General features: G+C 45.0%; 1 non-coding gene across 1 annotated transcript; it reads right to left on the reverse strand.

Annotated features, from left to right (window-relative positions):
- Positions 1 to 928: 928 nt before the first annotated feature.
- Trnas-cga (transfer RNA serine (anticodon CGA)) lies at positions 929 to 1,003 on the reverse strand. Its single transcript has one exon. It is a non-coding gene; the product is annotated as a tRNA-Ser (tRNA).
- Between the last annotated feature and the right edge of the window lie 9,845 nt (positions 1,004 to 10,848).

A 10,848-nucleotide genomic window follows, 5' to 3' on the forward strand; every position in this document is an offset into this window, starting at 1 on the left:
CACACCTAAAAACTGAAGTGGGTGGCCTCTGAGCAGCACACTAAGGACCACTTCTGGAGAAAGTAACCCTACAGTTTTTCATAAGCTCTGCCCCACTGTAGACCAGAACTAACAATACAGTATGTCAAGTGTTAGTAGGAAACACGCCCTAGTAGAACAGTCGGTCATTGTAACGGTTGTTCATGCTCTTTATACTTATTTCCAGTGGATCAAAATATTTAACAGGTAACTTTAACCTTTCATAGCCTGATAACATAAACTTTCATATCATGTTCCGACCATCTTCTTCTCGTATTTAACGCACACTGCACTGTGTTCTGACTGGCTTGTAATAAGCATCCTGATGTCCAGAGTGTTTATGAATAAAATAACCCTACCCATTGAAGCGACAAGCGTCATGGGATAGCGATGTGCACATATGCAGACGGCAGTAGTATCGCTTACACATGTACTAAAGGGCAGTGCATTGGCGGAGCTGTAATTTTTACTCACGTGATACATGTGTAAAGGTTTCCAGCGTGATTATGGCCGCACGATGGGAATTAACCGACTTTGAACGTGAAACGGTGACTGGAGTTATACGCATGAGATATCGTTAAGGAATTCAGTACTCCAGGATCCAAAGTGTCAAGAGTGAGCCGAGAATACCAAATTCTGACATTACCTCTCACCACGAACACCGCGGTGGCCGACGAACACCACTTAACGACCGACAGCAGCGGTGTTTACGTAGAGAGCTGTCAGGGCTAACAGACAAGCAACACCGCGAGAAATAACCGCAGAAATCAATGTGGGATGTTCGAAGAACATGAAGTATGACTCAGTATTTCTGCAGGGGACTTCGAACAACTTGCTGAGTCTAGAATGAAATTTTCACTCTGCAGCGGAGTGTGCGCTGATATGAAACTTCCTGGCAGATTGAAACTGTGTGCCGGACCGAGACTCGAACTCGGGACCTTTGCCTTTCGAGGGCAAGTGCTCTACCAACTGAGCTACCCTAGCAAGACTCACGCCCCGTCCTCGCAGCTTTACGTCTACCAGTACCTCGTCTCCTACCTTCCAAAAAAATGTGTGTGAAATCTTATGGGACTTAATTGCTAAGGTCATCAGTCCCAAAGCTTACACACTACTTAACCTAAATTATCCAAAGGACAAACACACACCCATGCCCAATGGAGGACTCGAACCTCCGCCGGGACCAGCCGCACAGTCCATGACTGCAGCGCCCGAGACCGCTCGGCTAATCCCGCGCGGCTCCTACTTTCCAAACTTAACAGAATTTCTCCTGCGAACCTTGCAGAACTAGCCACAGCCTAGGGATGTTTCTAGAGAACTTTCCCGCGAAAGGCAAAGGTCCCGAGTTCGAGTCTCGGTCCGGCTCACAGTTTTAATCTGTCAGGAAATTTCAACTTGTTGAATCCATGCCACATCAAGTTGCCACACTACGCCTGGCAGAGCGGGTCCAACACGACATTTACCTTTAATTTGCGTTAATTATCCGAGAAGATCAGGGCTCAGTGTGCATTTTATCTAACCCTAATCTATATTTATATATGGAAAACTCGTCAACTGGTGAATGACAGTATCAACAGCTGGAGACATAAGAACATGGAATGAAGCTGGAGCAGGTAGTGCACTAATCTGTAAAGGGAGAGGAAGAAATAGGTGTTTACAGTGTACAGGCCAACCGCAGCAGGTCGACTGCTCGTTGATACTGTGAGAGCACACAGCCGGGGCGCTGCAGTAGGACGCGCTGACGTCAGCGCCGCCTCCGCCGCGGGCAGCGGGCAGCGGCGACCTGGACGCGCCGCCTCTGACCTTCCCCCACTGCGCTCCCTCTATTTCCCTCTACGCGTAAATAATGCAGCGCATCCTACATATCCAAGAACTGGCACTTCTCACTCGAGCCAGTTACCGAATATCCCGAAATACACGCACGTGACAAAAGTCGTGGCGTACCACCTAACATCGTGTCGGACGTCCTTTCGCGCCGCGTAGTGCAGCAACATGACGTGGCCTGGACTCAAACAAATCGTTGGGAATCTCCTTCAGAAATGTTGAGTCGTGCTGCCTCTCTAGCCGTCCATAATTTTGAAAGTGTTGCCAGTACCGGATGATGTGCACGAACTGAACTCGCGATTATGTCCCACAAGTGTTCGACGGGATTGATGTAGGGCGGTCTGGGTGGCCAAATCATTCGCTCGAACTGTACAGAATGTTCTTCAAACCAATTTCGAACAATTGTGGCCTAGTGAGATGGTGCAATGTCATCCATAAAAATTCCGTCGATGTTTGGAAACATGAAGAGGCCCAACAGAACCACTTCCAGTCAGCGATCGGTTCAGTTGGACCAGAGAACCTAGTTCATTCCATGTAAACATAGCCCATGCCATTACAGAGCCACCACCAGCTTGCACAGTGCCTTCAAGTTGTATCCGTGGCTTCCTGGGTTCTGCGCCACACTCGAACCCTAGATTAGTTCTTACAAACTGAAATCGGTACTCATCTGACCAGACCACGGTCTTCCAGTCGTCTAGGGTCCAACCGACACGGTCGCTAGCCCAGGAGACGCGCTGCAAGCGATGTCGTGCTGGTAGCAGGGGCACTTGCGTCTGTCGCCTGTAGCCATAGCCAATTAAAGCCCAATTTCGGCGCACTGTTCATACGTTCGTCGTACTTCCCACATTGTTTTCTGTGGTTATGTCACGCAATTTTGCATGTCTATTAGCGTTAACAAGTCCACGGAAACGCTACTGCACTCGGTCGTTAAGTGAGGGCCGTCTGCCACTGCGTTGTCCGTGGTGAGACGTAATGCCTGAAATTTGAAATTTTCGGCGCACTCTTGACGCTGTGGATCTCGGAGTATTGAACTGCTTAACGATTTCCGAAATGGAATGTCCTGCAGCTACCATTCCGCTTTGAAAGTCTGTTAATTCCCGTCGTGCAGCCATAATCACGTTTGAAACCTTTTCACACGTGTCACCTAAGTACAAATGTCAATCCCACCAGTGCACTGTACTTTTATACCTTGTGTACGCGATACTACCGCAATCTTTATACACTCCTGGAAATTGAAATAAGAACACCGTGAATTCATTGTCCCAGGAAGGGGAAACTTTATTGACACATTCCTGGGGTCAGATACATCACATGATCACACTGACAGAACCACAGGCACATAGACACAGGCAACAGAGCATGCACAATGTCGGCACTAGTACAGTGTATATCCACCTTTCGCAGCAATGCAGGCTGTTATTCTCCCATGGAGACGATCGTAGAGATGCTGGATGTAGTCCTGTGGAACGGCTTGCCATGCCATTTCCACCTGGCGCCTCAGTTGGACCAGCGTTCGTGCTGGACGTGCAGACCGCGTGAGACGACGCTTCATCCAGTCCCAAACATGCTCAATGGGGGACAGATCCGGAGATCTTGCTGGCCAGGGTAGTTGACTTACACCTTCTAGAGCACGTTGGGTGGCACGGGATACATGCGGACGTGCATTGTCCTGTTGGAACAGCAAGTTCCCTTGCCGGTCTAGGAATGGTAGAACGATGGGTTCGATGACGGTTTGGATGTACCGTGCACTATTCAGTGTCCCCTCGACGATCACCAGTGGTGTACGGCCAGTGTTGGAGATCGCTCCCCACACCATGATGCCGGATGTTGGCCCTGTGTGCCTCGGTCGTATGCAGTCCTGATTGTGGCGCTCACCTGCATGGCGCCAAACACGCATACGACCATCATTGGCACCAAGGCAGAACCGACTCTCATCGCTGAAGACGACACGTCTCCATTCGTCCCTCCATTCACGCCTGTCGCGACACCACTGGAGGCGGGCTGCACGATGTTGGGGCGTGAGCGGAAGACGGCCTAACGGTGTGCGGGGCCGTAGCCCAGCTTCATGGAGACGGTTGCGAATGGTCCTCGCCGATAGCCCAGGAGCAACAGTGTCCCTAATTTGCTGGGAAGTGGCTGTGCGGTCCCCTACGGCACTGCGTAGGATCCTACGGTCTTGGCGTGCATCCGTGCGTCGCTGCGGTCCGGTCCCAGGTCGACGGGCACGTGCACCTTCCGCCGACCACTGGCGACAACATCGATGTACTGTGGAGACCTCACGCCCCACGTGTTGAGCAATTCGGCGGTACGCCCACCCGGCCTCCCGCATGCCCACTATATGCCCTCGCTCAAAGTCCGTCAACTGCACATACGGTTCACGTCCACGCTGTCGCGGCATGCTACCAGTGTTAAAGACTGCGATGGAGCTCCGTATGCCACGGCAAACTAGCTGACACTGACGGCGGCGGTGCACAAATGCTGCGCAGCTAGCGCCATTCGACTGCCAACACCGCGGTTCCTGGTGTGTCCGCTGTGCCGTGCGTGTGATCATTGCTTGTACAGCCCTCTCGCAGTGTCCGGAGCAAGTATGGTGGGTCTGACACACCGGTGTCAATGTGTTCTTTTTTCCATTTCCAGGAGTGTATGTGGAGGTCGCTATCTCGTGTCTTTTGTCACCTAACTGTATCAGGCGAGTCAAAAAAAAAAGGGGGGGGAGGGGGAGACTTTTATTCATCTTCAAAGAAATCTCGATCAGCCATGACACGCTTTGGGCAGCGTTTATAAGGCCACTGGAAACTATAGTGATGGTGTCATTTGTAAGAGATAGATGCATTCTGTGGATATTCGTAGAAATGTGACGGTTGCCTGCCTAACTTAAGTTGGAGCTGACAGCTCCAGGTGTCATAGTCTATGACCTACGCAATGATTTTCGGAAGTGATGAATTTCGGTTATTCGTCTCAGACAGTTCTTCGACCCTTTTCATTCGTGTTATCTTCATCTCGTTGGTTAATCTGTGAACCACGAATCGGGAACAGGTCTTCTGCTCATCTAAATCTTTGCGATGATAAATAGTATTAAGGTTCGTCTGCTGGAAATCGATAATCAGTTATTGCGGTCGTTGACAAAAGGAAATGTTATAATTGAAGTTACATTCTAGCAGAATAAACGGCGTAAAATATAAATTTAAAACCATTGCGTGTAAGGTTTTAATACTTACAATCTACAGTAACAATTCTAAACTTACAGAGAAACACTTGTTTGCGTTACACAGTACTGTCTTTTTTAACCAAAGAAACTTCTTACACTGTGCAGGAATAAAAATTATAAGCATAGCGAAAGAGAAAATCGTTTTGTTTTTTGGCATTTTAAAATCGTTATAATATATTACACTTACTTCTTGTACCCAAACACCTCTCGAAGGCACAAAAACTAAACAGACTGGAAAAATAAAAATTCGTCTTTTGTAGCGAAGTGCACTATTAACAACTTATTTAAAGAAGAAGGGGGGTAAGGTGTGGGATGCGTCACCAATAGCCTCTCCCACACAAATGTCAACCTCTCCGGCACGTGGTATCCCCTGCTACGCTAACGAGGCTCTGGCGACCGAGTTTCTCCCGGGATAAGGAGAACCCTCTACTAAGTCAACGACCTTCTAGAAGGGCGGATGAGCTGGTAGAGCAAGGGCACCCTCTTGTCCTTGGAGTGAGAAATCACTCCTAAAGACGGAAGAATCACCAAGGGTGGTCAACGGCATAGGATGCTGAAGGCAACGGGAAACCACAGCATTAAAGATCCAATGGATATCCCCAGGAAAACTCATCATGGCAGGGTTCAATGTCAAATTATCCGGAGTTTCAACTCCCCCACTCGGATCTCCGGGGGGGAGAGCCTTGAACAATGCCACAAGTAAATACAAAAATAATGCAACAATAGCAACTTGGAATGTAAGATCATTATACCAACCAGGCAAAGTAAATAATGTTATACAAGAAATGAAACGCCTAAAAATTAACATTTTGGGTGTAAGTGAAACAAGATGGCCTGACTCAGGAGAAATGACCATTGACAACATGAAAGTATATTACTCGGGAAATTCTGATAGCCAGCACAGGAATGGGGTAGGAATAATTTTAGATGAGTATGCTAGTAAATCTGTCAAAAGCATTTTACCAATCTCAGATAGAGTAATCAGTCTACATTTACAAACGAAACAAACAAATATTAATTTAATCCAAATCTATGCTCCAACAGCCGACAAAGACCAAGAAGAAATAGGAAAATTTTATGAAGAATTAACACAAGCAATAGGAACCTCAAAAAGCAGAGACATTATTATCATCATGGGAGATTTTAATGCCAAAATAGGTGAAGGAAGTGAAGGTGATCTTATTGGACCTTTTGGTTTAGGAACAAGAAATGAAAGAGGAGATTTGCTGTCACAATTTTGCCAGGAAAACAATCTGTCTATTACAAACACATTTTTTAAACTCCCTAAACGAAGACTTTATACTTGGAAATCACCAAGAGACTGTAATGAAGAAGTTTGCAGAAATCAAATCGATTTCATACTTATAAACAAGAGGTACAAAAATTCTATTCATGGTGTGAAAACATATCCAGGAGCTGATATATTTTCTGATCATAACCCTTTAGTAGCAAAGTTCCATGTGAAACTGAAAGCCATACAAAAGAAACAAAAGAAGGACTATATAAATACAACTATTCTAAGAGACCCCTTGACTAAACAAAAGACTTCTGAAGAGATTAATAAGGAATTAGTTAGGATAAAGAATAATCAAACAGAAGACATTGATGGCAAATGGGAACTTATAAAAGACACATTAAATAATGCATGTAAAAACACAATGGCGACCAAACACGACAACATGAAAAAGAAGTGGATGACAGAGAAGATATTACAATTGATGGAACAAAGAAGAATACTTAAAAATAGAGATGAAAGTGAGTATAAAAGATTACATGCAGAAATACGAAAAGAAACACGGCGAGCAAAAGAAGAATGGTACAAGGAACAATGCTCTGAAATTGAGAGTTATGAAACAAGACATGATAGTTTCAACTTACACAAAAAAGTTAAAGATTTAGCTGGACTTAATAAAAAGAAAAGTACAAGTTTATTGTTAGATAAAAATGACAAAATAATTCCTGATGTTAAAGGTAAACTGGACAGGTGGACAGAATATGTCAAAGAACTATTTGAAGATACAAGAAAAGATCAAAAATTTTATGATAACATGATCGGAGAACGAGGACCAAGCATATCGAAAGAAGAAATATCACATGTTATCAACAAATCAAAGACAGGAAAAGCCCCTGGACCGGATAAGATACCAAATGACATCCTGAAACTCATAGGAATAGACCATATAGATATATTTGTACAATTGTTTAATGATATTTATAATTCGGGAATTATTCCTAGGGATTGGTTGACATCTACCTTTGTTACATTACCCAAAAAGGCTAATGCCAAAACTTGTAATGGTCACCGTACAATAAGCTTAATGAGTCACACCTTAAAGATATTTCTAAAAGTTATACACCAACGAATATACAAAAAAGTAGAAGAAGGTATAAGTGAAACACAATTCGGTTTTAGAAGTTCCCTCGGTACAAGAGAAGCATTGTTTGCTTTTAACATATTAGCGCAACGATGTATGGAGGTTAATCAGCCACTATATGTGTGCTTCCTGGATTATAATAAAGCATTTGACAAAGTTCGTCATGATCATCTCATAGAATTGTTAGAAAAGAAAACACTTGATAAGAAAGACATCCGCATTATATATAACCTCTACTACAATCAAACCGCAACCGTGAAGGTAGAAAATGAGTTATCGAATGATATAGAAATAAAGAGGGGTGTGAGACAAGGTTGCGTTCTCTCACCCTTATTGTTTAATATGTATTCAGAAGACATATTCCAGGCAGCTCTATCAGATGAAATAGCTGGCATTAAAGTGAATGGGCTAAACATTAACAATGTTAGGTTTGCTGATGACACTGCACTACTAGCTGGAAACCTCAAAGATCTACAATTACTTCTTGACAAAGTCGCAGAAAAAAGTGAAGAATTTGGCTTGACTCTTAACGTAAGCAAGACTAAGTTCATGGTGATATCTAAAACACACCAACAAGAAAATCTTACAATCAATAGGGAAAGAGTCGATCAAGTACGTAAATTTAAATATCTCGGAACAATTGTAAATGAGGGGATTGAAAGCTCAGAAGAAATTAAATCGAGAATAGGACAGGCCAGAAGTATCTTTAATAAGATGAAAAATGCATTCTGTTCGAGAGACATTTGTTTAAACACAAAAATGAGGTTGCTAAGCTGCTATGTATTCTCAAAATTACTATACGGAATGGAAGCGTGGACATTGAAAAAGAAGGACATGAACAGTTTAGAAGCTTTTGAAATGTGGGCATATAGAAGAATACTTAGAATTAGTTGGGTGTCGAGGATTACTAATCAAGATGTCCTAAGAAGAATGGGAAAGGAAAAAGAATTAATTAAAACTATTAAAGTAAGGAAGCTACAATATTTAGGCCATGTTATTAGGGGAGTAAATTACAAAATATTGCAGATAATACTAGAAGGGAAAATTTGTGGGAAGAGAACGAGGGGTAGAAGACGGACATCCTGGATTGACAATTTAAAAAATTGGTACAACTGCTCAACGTCAGAACTCCTTAGATCAGCCAAATCAAGATCAGAAATTGCCATGATGACAGCCAACCTTCTTAGAGGAGACGGCACATGAAGAAGAAGAAAGAAGAATTAAAAAGATCCAAATTTCATACGAGGGTAAGACCTGGAAAAACTTTATGGACGGTTCAGTAGTTCCTGGTGGACTGAGAGGGGAAGCAGTAGCTAAGTCCCGCGTGACTACTGGCGTGACTGTTTGGCCTACCACCAGCATGACATCTCCATCGCGTCGTCTGTGTCGCAAGATTGGTTCCATCACGATCAAAGAAAATTTAAAAGAGTGTACGAATTTAAATAATTTTAATTAAGATTTAATAACTAAATATTTCGAAGCAGGAAGGATAAATTAGATACCAGGTATCATAACATTAAAATAATAATACACACATCCAAAAAACTTTTGCATAACCCCGGTTCCCAGAACTTCTGAAGATAGAGGTTGACTGTGGATATTGTATCGCAGACACAGTCCCTTTGACTGTTCAGAGATGTCACTAAACCCGCCCAAAGATGTAAACAACCATGCATGAGCAGCGCCTATTAGCCGGGGGGGGGGGGGGGGGGGGTCCGACAGCCGGTCAGTTCCAGTCATTCCACCAGGAAGGAGGTATACGGCTCGTGTTGTCTGTAGTTCACCCATGCCAAAACCGTCAGTACCGCTGTTAGATCGCGTTCGCATTGTTACTTTGTGCCAGGAAGGGCTCTCAACAAGGGAAGTGTCCAGGCGTCTTGGAATGAACCAAAGCGATGTTGTTCGCACATGGAGGAGATACAGAGAGAGACAGGAACTGTTGATGAAATACCTCGTTCAGGCCGCCCAAGAGCCACTACTGCAGTGGATGACCGCTACCTACGGTTTATGGCTCGGAGGAACTCTGACAGCAATGCCACCATATTGAATAATGCTTTTCGTGCAGCCACAGGACGTCGTGCTACGACTCAAACTGTGCGCAATAGGCTGCATGATGCGAAAATTCACTCCCGACGTCCATGGCGAGGTCCATCTTTGCAACCACGACACCATGCAGCGCGGTACAGATGAGTTCAACAACATGCAGAATGGACCACTCAGGATTGGCATCTCGTTCTCTTCACTGATGAATGGCTCATACGCCTTCAACCAGACAATCGTCAGAGACAACCAGGTCAGGCTGAACGCCTTACACTGTCGAACGAATGCAGCGGGGTGGAGATTCGCTGCGGTTTCTGGGTGGCATTATGTGGGGCCGACGTACGCCGCTGGTGATCATGGAAGGCGCCGTAACGGCTGTGCGATACGTGAATACCATTCTCCGACCGATAGTGCAACCATATCGGTCGCATAATGGCGAGGCATTCGTCTTCATGGACGACAATACGCGCCCCAATCGTGCACATCTGTGAATGCCTTCCTTCAGGATAACGACATGTCTAGAGTAGGTTGGTCAGCATGTTCTCCAGACATAAACCCTAACGAACATGCCTGGGATGGATTGAAAAGAGCTGTTTATAGACGACGTGACCAACCAACCACTCTGAGGAATCTAAACTGAATCGCTGTTGAGGAGTGGGACAATGTGGACGAACAGTGCCTAGATGAACTTGTGGATAGTATGCCATGACGAATACAGGCATGCATCAATGCAAGAGGACGTGCTACTGAGTATTAGAGGTCCGTTGTTTACAGAAATCGGGACTACCACCTTTGAAGGTCTCGCAGTATGGTGGTACAACATGCAATGTGTGGTTTTCATGAGCAATAAAAAGGGCGGAAATGATGTTTATGTTCATCTCTATTTCAATTTTCTGTACAGGTTCCGGAACTCTCCGAACTGAGGTGATGCAAAACATTTTTGTAAAAAATTGTAAATTTGTGGTAAGATCTTATGGGACCAAACTGCTGACGTCATCGGTCCCTAGCACACTACTTGATCTAACTTAAACTAACTTCCGCTAAGGACAACACACACACACACACACACACACACACACACACATATGCCCGTCCGCCGCTCGTGGTCTCGCGGTAGCGTCCTCGCTTCCCGAGCACGGGGTCCCGGGTTCGATTCCCGGCGGGGTCAGGGATTTTCACCTGCCTCGAGATGACTGGGTGTTTGTGTTGTCCTCATCATTTCATCATCATCCAGGAAAGTGGCGAAATTGGACTGAGCAAAAGATTGGGTAATTGTACGGGCGCTGATAACCACGCAGTTGAGCGCCCCACAAACCAAACATCATCATCATCACACATATGCCCGAGGGAGGACTCGAAACTCCGACGGGGGGAGCCGCGCGAACC

Source organism: Schistocerca cancellata, chromosome 4 (assembly GCF_023864275.1).
Source record: "Schistocerca cancellata isolate TAMUIC-IGC-003103 chromosome 4, iqSchCanc2.1, whole genome shotgun sequence".
Classification (NCBI taxonomy): Eukaryota; Metazoa; Arthropoda; class Insecta; order Orthoptera; family Acrididae; genus Schistocerca; species Schistocerca cancellata.